This window comes from Cupressus sempervirens, chromosome 7 (assembly GCF_028749045.1).
Source record: "Cupressus sempervirens isolate cs-2001-9-10 chromosome 7, ASM2874904v1, whole genome shotgun sequence".
Classification (NCBI taxonomy): Eukaryota; Viridiplantae; Streptophyta; class Pinopsida; order Cupressales; family Cupressaceae; genus Cupressus; species Cupressus sempervirens.
Window position 1 is genome coordinate 378,250,784 of NC_143124.1, and position 8,941 is coordinate 378,259,724.

General features: G+C 35.8%; 1 pseudogene; it reads right to left on the reverse strand.

Moving 5' to 3' along the window:
* Positions 1–3,261: 3,261 nt before the first annotated feature.
* LOC149547042 (aldehyde oxidase GLOX pseudogene) lies at positions 3,262–4,935 on the reverse strand (annotated as a pseudogene).
* Positions 4,936–8,941: the final 4,006 nt, after the last annotated feature.

An 8,941-nucleotide genomic window follows, 5' to 3' on the forward strand; every position in this document is an offset into this window, starting at 1 on the left:
CCTATTGTTTTAACCTTACATTCATATTGTAATGCATTGCTTCTACATTTAACTTTATGTTGTGTAATTTTGAAGATTACATATATTAATACAATCTTTTACTTCTCATGCTTAAATTCATCAAATAAAACGTTGCTAAGGCATCTGTCTTTATTTTTATTGATTATATTGTTAGTAAGATGAAAATCCCCTATAACTGAGAACGAGAGCTCTAGGAGAGCTTGAGTCCCTTCGTTGAGCAACAGTTTGAAGTTATGGGAGTAGGTGGTAGTTGTCATTGTACAACACATATTGTGATGTGTTAACAACTCAATTTACAATAGTGGTGCTAATGCCAAGAACTTGAATAATATTAATTTAGAAGAATTTATAAATGGAATAGGATTTGAGAAGTGTTTTAGATTATTATATTGTGGTGATATTCAATGGGTCAAGCATGAGGCTTAGATTCGAGCATCGTATGAAGATTTCTTTGAATTTGAATTGGTGTGAGTTAACTTTTCCTTTAACTAGATATAATTTCCTATAATAATTAAACTAGAATGTTGTTCATTATTTTGAATTCAATTAAGAATAAATCATTTGTTTCTTTCTCAAGTAATTTTTTAATTTAGAAACTAAATAAATAGCATGGTCAAATCATTAATAATATTTATAAAAGATGAAGAATACAAGAACAATATAATAAGACAAAAAATATGAAAAATATCATGTTAACAATATGTAGGAAGAAAAATAATAAATATATGAAATCTTTTTTTATATTCCATCTCAGTTATTTTTATTTTTCAAATTTAAAAATTAAAATGGTATATAAATAAATTCAAAACTTACTAATAATTTATTTACAATTTAAAAATAGTAAAAGAATCTAATGGTGAAGTTGAAAGGCTCACAATGAGCCCCCAACATCTAAAAGAGATGAGGGTTGAACCTTCCAAAAAAAATTGAAAATAATATTTTTACATTAAAATAAAACTAGTAGCTCATTGATTTTTACTTCATTTTAAATTATTTTTACTTACTCTTGTACAAAATTATTCATCTTAATTATGAAAGAAAAACTAAATAGTTACTACAATTTGAATTATCAAAATAATTTCTTTATTGTTTATCATAAATAATTTAGATTATATATTTTTATTACTTGTCATAAGAAACTTAATAATATATTATACTTTGAAATTGACCTACAAATCCTTATGTTGTATAATGGAAAAAGTTATATATTTATTAACAATTACAACTAACAATATTAATTAAAAGTTTGATAGAACTTAGTATACTAATATTATCACTGAGATAATATATTTAGAACCATTGCGTTTCTAAATAAGAGTGTGTTTACCCACCCCCAAAATGTGGGCAAGACTTTTACAATTAAAAAAAAAGTTTGAATTAAAAGTCAAGGAAGACAAATGAATGGGCCATTTTAGAAGAATAAAAAAATTAGAACTTTTTCCAAACATTTTCAAATTAGTATATAAAGCATATTGAGCACACAGATAGATGAAAAGAGTTGCGGATTTGAAAAGGAGTTACAAAACAGTGGAGGGGCTAGACTTGCTTTAGTATTCCCTAATTCTTTTGTTCAAATTGGGGATGAATGAAATTTTAGGCACTACCTGTATTTATGCGAGTGGCTTAACCGACACACTCGAACCATTGACTAATAGTGGTTAGGATTAGGCTCAACCACTCTTAACCAATACCATAAGACCAATGCATAACAGTGGCCCCAAGCTATTAGCTAAGAGTGGCTAGGCCCACTCCTACCCAATATTAGTCAATGGTTCCAGTGTGTCGGTTAAGCTTGGCTGTATTTATGTTCTATTGCAAATTTCATCTTGAAAATTGGCCAAGTGAAGAACAATCTCTTGGTTCTCCATTCATTGTCGTTTCTAGAAAATGACCACCGTTACTTGTGAAGTATTTGGATTCCAACTGGCTGCTGAAAGTTCTGGCAGAATCCACCAACACTAGACATCACACAAAGCATCATAGGTTATGACGGTGCCAAAATACATAATAATACTGCCATTATCAGAGACATTTAGCTAGAAAACTATGACTTGTTGTGTTCATAGTATGTCCAAGCTGATGACAACAATGGACAACTTAATCATCACAAACTAAGTCTTGATTCCTAAACTAAAAGTCTTAAAAAATCAAAATTGACTTAGTGTGTGATGTTTAAGGGTGATCATGCAAGAGAGGAGCAGTTGAAAAAAGACTGAAACTTTTTCAAAAATTAAGAAGATATTATATTTTTAATATTTTTTTAATTAAAAAACAAATACACCCCTAGGAAAATACAAGCTTGCCAATCCAAAAGAAGAATTAATGACTAAAAAATTAATTTATTTTAAAATTAGAAATACATGGTTATAAAAATTAATTTAGTGAAACAAGGATTAGTTCCCTATTGATGGAGTTTGGAGAGTCATAACTTTTGACTTGAATATGAGTTTTCTTAGATTTTTCTAGGTTTTTTTAAAAATATATAGTTGAGGTGGATTCCAGCTAAGCTAGCTTTGTTGGGGTTGTTTCGACTATTTTTTTGAGAGCCAGATATTCCATCTTGACCTCCGAATTTCACTTTTAAATAGCTTAGGTGTTTTTTTGATTTTTTGGGTTTGTAATAACTTTGAAATTTCTTTCTAAAATTTGGAGATTAGTTGGCAATTCACCTTTTTAGATTAAAGGGTAGATTTAGGAATCTTCAAAATTGCTTTCCGGGGTTTTTAAGAACTTATCAAAAATGGCATATTTCTCTTGTTGTCGAAATCTGCCAAATTTCTGAAATTTCCTATTTTTTATATTAGTGTTATTTAATAGAGTTTGAGAATCATATAGAAGCAATTTTTGGAAGGAATGATGAATTGAAAGTTTTTGAATTCTATATTCTGTTATGGAATTATTAATTTCTATGTGAGTTGAAATTGACTTGCTGCATCAACCCACCTTTTTACAATTACAGATATATGTTCGTTGTGGTAAAATATGCAAAACATGTAAGATGCCAAATTGAAATATAAAAGTATACGTGGTATATTAATGTATTCAGATGTATTCGAAATCAAGCACGCCATGCAGAGAGGAATTGTGGAAGCCTCATGAAGCACATTCACAGAAAGAATCGACATGCTTCATCATTTGTTTTATTAAAAGGTTGCCATACATGTTATCTTTGCATTATGCGCAGCTGCACTGTTATTAGAGAATGGAATACCACATTCTATTCGGTGCATGGTGGCAATTCTAGGAGAAGTGGAGCCACTGGCCAGCGCTCGGGATCTCGCCGTTGACGACGAAGAACATGTAGTACCCGGGAGGAGCAGCGACGGCCGATGGGGGAGCGGTGACCGTGAAGGAATAGACGGTGTTGGAGTTTTGGGCGGCGAGGGGTGTGGATGTGGAGAGGGAGAGCATCCTCTGGCTCATGGAGGTGGTATGGGTCGTGAAGGGCGGGGCGTAGACGTTGAACTTTACCACGTTGCTGCTGGTGAGACCGTAGGCGACGGAGAAGGTGACGGTGAAGGTGGCGCCGTAGGCGACGTTGGGTGCAGGGGCAGAGACCGTGATGATCTTGGGGCGGAGGACGGCGTAGACGCTCTCCATATAGTAAGGGCTGTAGGCGTCCAACCGGAGCTCCGTGGGGAATTGCGTTCCGGTGAACTTGTAATCGAAGTGGGGGTTGGAGCCACCGGCCATAACTCTGCCATCAGGCAGGACATTGGCAGTGGAGTGGTACATTCGGGCAATAGCGGTAGCCGCGAGAACGTACCAGCGCTTCTGGGTGGCAGGGAGGCTGTGTCTGTAGAGGTAGGGCGTGAAGACGGGTGTGTCGGCCATGTCCCACCCGGCCACACCCCTCGCCGCTCCGTTGATGATGAGAATCTCACCGTTGGGGAGAATGAGCATGTCCGACATGGTCCTTGGCCCGGGCATGTCCTCCATGCTCCACGAGGGGTTGGCGTCCGAGATGACCATTCTTCCACAGCTGCGCAGGGCGGCCGTGAAGTTGCCGGCCTTGGCGGCGGCGTAGCCATCGTCGGGGCAGCCACCGCAGACGAGGATTTCCACCTTGGTAAACCCATCGGAAGCCGAGAGCGGCAGCATCACGGAGGACCCCGTGGAAGGGTAGTTCCGCGGGCCGTCGCCGGGCATCGTGGGGAATGTCTTCAGCACGACGTTGTTCTTGTAGTCGAGGAGAATGGAGTCCTTGTTGGCGAAGATGAAGAGGTTGCCGTCGGAGGAGAGGTGGAGGAAGGGATATAGGTTGTTCTCCACTGAGGAGCTGGTTCGGGTCTGGATGAGGAAGGGCAGGTTGTAAGTTCCCTCCCCGGCCTTCCTGGGAACGAACTCGTAGTTAAACACGCCCGTGCCCCCGACGACGATGATGCGGTTGTCGGGAAGGATCTGGTTGGCGGCGTACCAGCGGTTGTTGAGAAGCTTGACAGGCGTAGAGTTATCCCAGTCGCAGGTGGCGTCGGAGCAAGGAACAAAGTAGCGGATATCTGTTGCTCCGTCCCGCCACCCGCCAGTCTGAACGAGGGTACCGTTGGCAGCGAAAGCAGCAGAGGAGCACCAGGTGTCAGTGAAGATCATGAGCGGCCTGATGGTGTTGGTGGCGATGTTGTACTCGATGGAGTGAGCATAGCAGTCGTGGGTCAGGTACTGGTCCTGCGGATTGTCACGGCACGTCCCATTCGCTAGCAGCAGCTGCGAGGGCCCGAAGTTGGTCCTGTCGAACATGACCACCGTGTTCTTGTACGTGGTGACCATGTGCATGGCCGACACCCCGCCCTTCTCTACCAGAAGATTCCATCTCCCCACCTTCACTGCCAGTTGCCCGGCTGCGCTCCAGACCCATATGCTCAACACCACGAGCGTCGCAGCCCAGACACACCCAATTCCATTCCCCAGCGACATTCTCACTACTTATATCTTTATCTCTCTCTTTCTCTTTCAAGCGCCACATTGATGATGAAAGCCTCATGGTTTGATTGGCATTTATAGGCTTCTCCTTCTTGCCGTTCTGCACATTGGAGGTCAATTGAAATAGGATGGGATCGATAGACCCGCCTGGCTTATCCCGTGTCAAGAACAGTAACAGCCTCGCTTTTGGCTTCTGGTTGCGTTTGCAGACTACATTAGCCCTGTAAACTTCTCGGCCCGCGCAGCATTTGAACACCTTGTACTTTGATTACTCATCTCCTCCGCAAGTGAAGCGCAACGTGCTGCTATCTTCTCCACCAACTGCGGATCGCGATAATGGTCAACCTTAACATCTACCTGCTCTGCAAGCTGATTAAAATCCGAGATAAACACACAAATGCTTCCATTATTATAATGTCTCTCTTTCGACCATCTCTCATCCTACATCTGATTTTTAAAGGATATTCCGAACCCAATAAATGAACGTGTTTTTCTCTCACTCAATTCCAAAGAAGGCAGCGTACGACAAGCAATTAAATGACAGCATTCTCATTAAGCTTGAGTCTAATGATGTAGCGTCACCACGACGTCATTTCGAACAACACCTCTTTCGAGCAGAGGACTTTTGGAAATGTATTATAATTGTCCTTCCTCATCCTTTATAAATAGAGTCATTGCGTCCGGTTATGTGGAAAGCAAGTCAACCCATTCTTACCTATGCGGTAGGGGCAAGGTCAGAAGGGGGATAGTCCCTATCTTGTCAGTTATTTAGATAATTTATAATGGGATACTTTTATCTGGTTACTTATTTAGATAATTTATAAGTCATTTATTTACATAATTTATAAGCCAGTTAGATAATTTATAAGTCAGTTACTTATTTAGATAACTTATAAGTCAGTCATTTAGATAATTTATCTAGGAGATTTTTTTATAGAGAAAAAATTAAGTTCTCTTTTGTAAGTTGTCTAAATAATTGACTAGATAAACACAAGCTATTCTTAAATATTATCTAATAAGGAAAAAATTAAGTTTAGAAAAAGTAAGTCAATTTCAACTATTTAATATTTTTACTTAGAAATAAAGTCTTAGTGTAATGATGTTTTAGTTGTCCAAGTTAGAAGACGTTGGTTAAGTACAGTAGAGAAGTGTGTTTTTATAATGTTTACATAAAATAATTTCAAAACTATTTCAAATAACAATTTCAAACATTAATTGAAAACATTGTCTTACCAATTAAACCTAAAGATTCTTGATTTTTAAGTTTCCAAGTATCTTTTTCATCTTGAGTAGCCACTGAACTAGGTTCAACAGAAGGATCAGTGGCTATCTTGAATAGGTGTTTAAAACAAAAAATAAATGAAATGTGTGTTTTCCAGGAATGATAATTAGTATGATTAAGTTTTATTTTTGGAATCAAGGTTGACATTTTTATGGAAAAAAATTTATCCCTCCTAATAGAAATATGACTTATACGTTAACTTGAATTAAAACAAAATGTGTTGATGGAACTATGAATAAGTTTTTGGAAAAAAATGATACAACCCTGCAAAGAAATGTTAGCACAATGATTAATCTAAAACAAAAAGAATAATGTAGAGATGTTTTAGAATAATTAAATGATTATAGCCTTAAGAAAAAAATGAATAATGAAATGATTATAGCATGACAGATAGACGAATCCAACTCTTTATATTTAGGATTCCTAATGATGTAAAATGATTAAAAAAAATGTATAAGGGGTCAAAATTTTGAAGTTATAAATTAATTTTATAACTTCGTTATAGTACCACTTAAAAGAATTATAAATAATAAACATTGCTTCAAACAAAACTATATAAAGAATTAATAATGAAAGCGATATAACTTAATTTGTTACCTTGAAATTATTTAAAGATTCGGAAAAAAAATTAGCTAGATGAAGATTCGGAAAAAAAATGGGTTTGAATAATTTTAAGTGAAACAAAAAAACCAAATTAGAGAAACGATTAAAAAATAATGTGAAAAGGCTTATTAAAAGATGGATGAATAAAAATTCATAAGCGATCAAAAAATAAGAAAAATATATCAAATGTTATTAAAAAATGCTATTAAAAACTATTTAAGAGCTAATCAAAGTTATAAAAAACAATGTGACTGCTCCCTTTGACCTGCTCTCTTAAATTTTGCAAAGGGCACACTTCTGCTTTGGACTACAAAAGGTTATATGGAAAAAAGAAAGGTTATAAAAATAATGAGGAAAGCATAAGAAACAACGCCGTACTCGCAAGTTTAGAGAGGAGGATTACGCTAGCTTAACACATCCACTGCAACTGTGGCACCAAAAATGGCTAATGGTGTCTTCAATCACTTTAGGCACTCCCACTCTCTCAATAGGCATCTCCAAACAGGCGCTCACACTCGCTCAATAGATGTAAGGAGTGAAGAGCAAAAATAAAACAAGAGAAGAAAATGAATGCAGAAAAAAAATGCATAAAATGAAAAATGCTTGGCAAAGTGGGGTGAGAAGTTGATGGATGCAGAAAACTAAAATTGTTCCTCTAATAAGAAGATGAGAACGGAAAGCACAGATCAAAAAATGGCAGAGAAATGCAAAAGGAATCTAGCTAAACAAATGAAAACAATAAAAATGAAATCCTTATCTTCCCACAAAATGAGGTTTATAAAAGGAAGCCTGAAGAAGCACGACTATGGTGTACAACAAGAAAGAAAATAAAGGAAAGATTCTTTAAAAAATATCAAGAAGAGATTGTGAGCGATCTTGAAAAACTCAAAAGGTAAGATTCAAAATTGGAAAGAATAAGATACTAATTAAAATCTCATAGATTTTTTTATTTTAAGTTTTTAAATTTTCAAAATAGATAATTTAAGATATAGATTAAAATATATTTAAAATTCAAAAAAAAGATTAGGAAATATATTAAATTTTAAAGAATATGAGTAGGAAATATATTAAATTAAATTTTTTAAAAAAAAACTAATCTATTGAATGTCCTAAAGTTTTTAAAAGCACACTTAAATTATGATTTCCTTCAATAATATAAGGGAGAAATAATACGAGTAATAAATATATATCTATATATATAAATAATTTTTAAAAAAATTTCACAATTTATAATAAATGAGTGTTATGGAGTAATGCTTCTTGTTTTGGTGGCACACCTTCCAAAACAAGAGCAAAAAAAAATTTGAAATTTTTTTGAACAGAAATCCCTTTGGTGACAAGCCTTCCAAAGAGGGTTAGTAAACAATGATAAAAAATGATACAATAAAACCTGCACACAAAAGATGTTAGAATGAGCAAACAACCACAACACAAACTTCTTCTCTCAATAATGTCTCCAAATAAGGTGTGCTCCAGTGAATGGAAACCTTCAACACAAAACTTAAAATGAGGATTAGTAACCAAGCTTTAATACCATGTAAGAAATTACAAGATAGAGCAAGGAACGAGAAACAATCCAAGTAAGTTAAATGTGAAACAATGTTACCATGAGATAAGAAAAATCCAAGAGCATACACCAAGATGGTTCAACAATGGAGACAAGGATTTATAAGGGGAAAGCAAAGAAAACCCCTTTTGAGTATTATGAATGAAGGAAAATGCCTAGAGAAGAGAGAGAGAGAGAGTGTTGGAGCAAAAAATAGCTCAATACAATAACATCAAATTGATGTGTAAAGAAGAATGAAAGAGGAGCATCTCTTTTAAAGAGATTAGAAAGGAGTTGCATGTGTTCGCATGTGTAACTCCCATTTCTTTGAATGCCACATTCATAATAGGTGTGTGCAAAGTGTCACAATCCTCTTAAGGAGGATAAACTAAATTCCTTAATAAAGGAATTATATAAAATGAGTTGTCCTCACATGTAGAATAAAGGACAAATAATGACATGTCCTCTACATGTGTACAATAGGACAAACTACATTTAGGGATCCTTGGAATATCCCAATTAAATACATCCAAGGGAAGATTAATGTTTTTAACAAAACCCTATCCCCA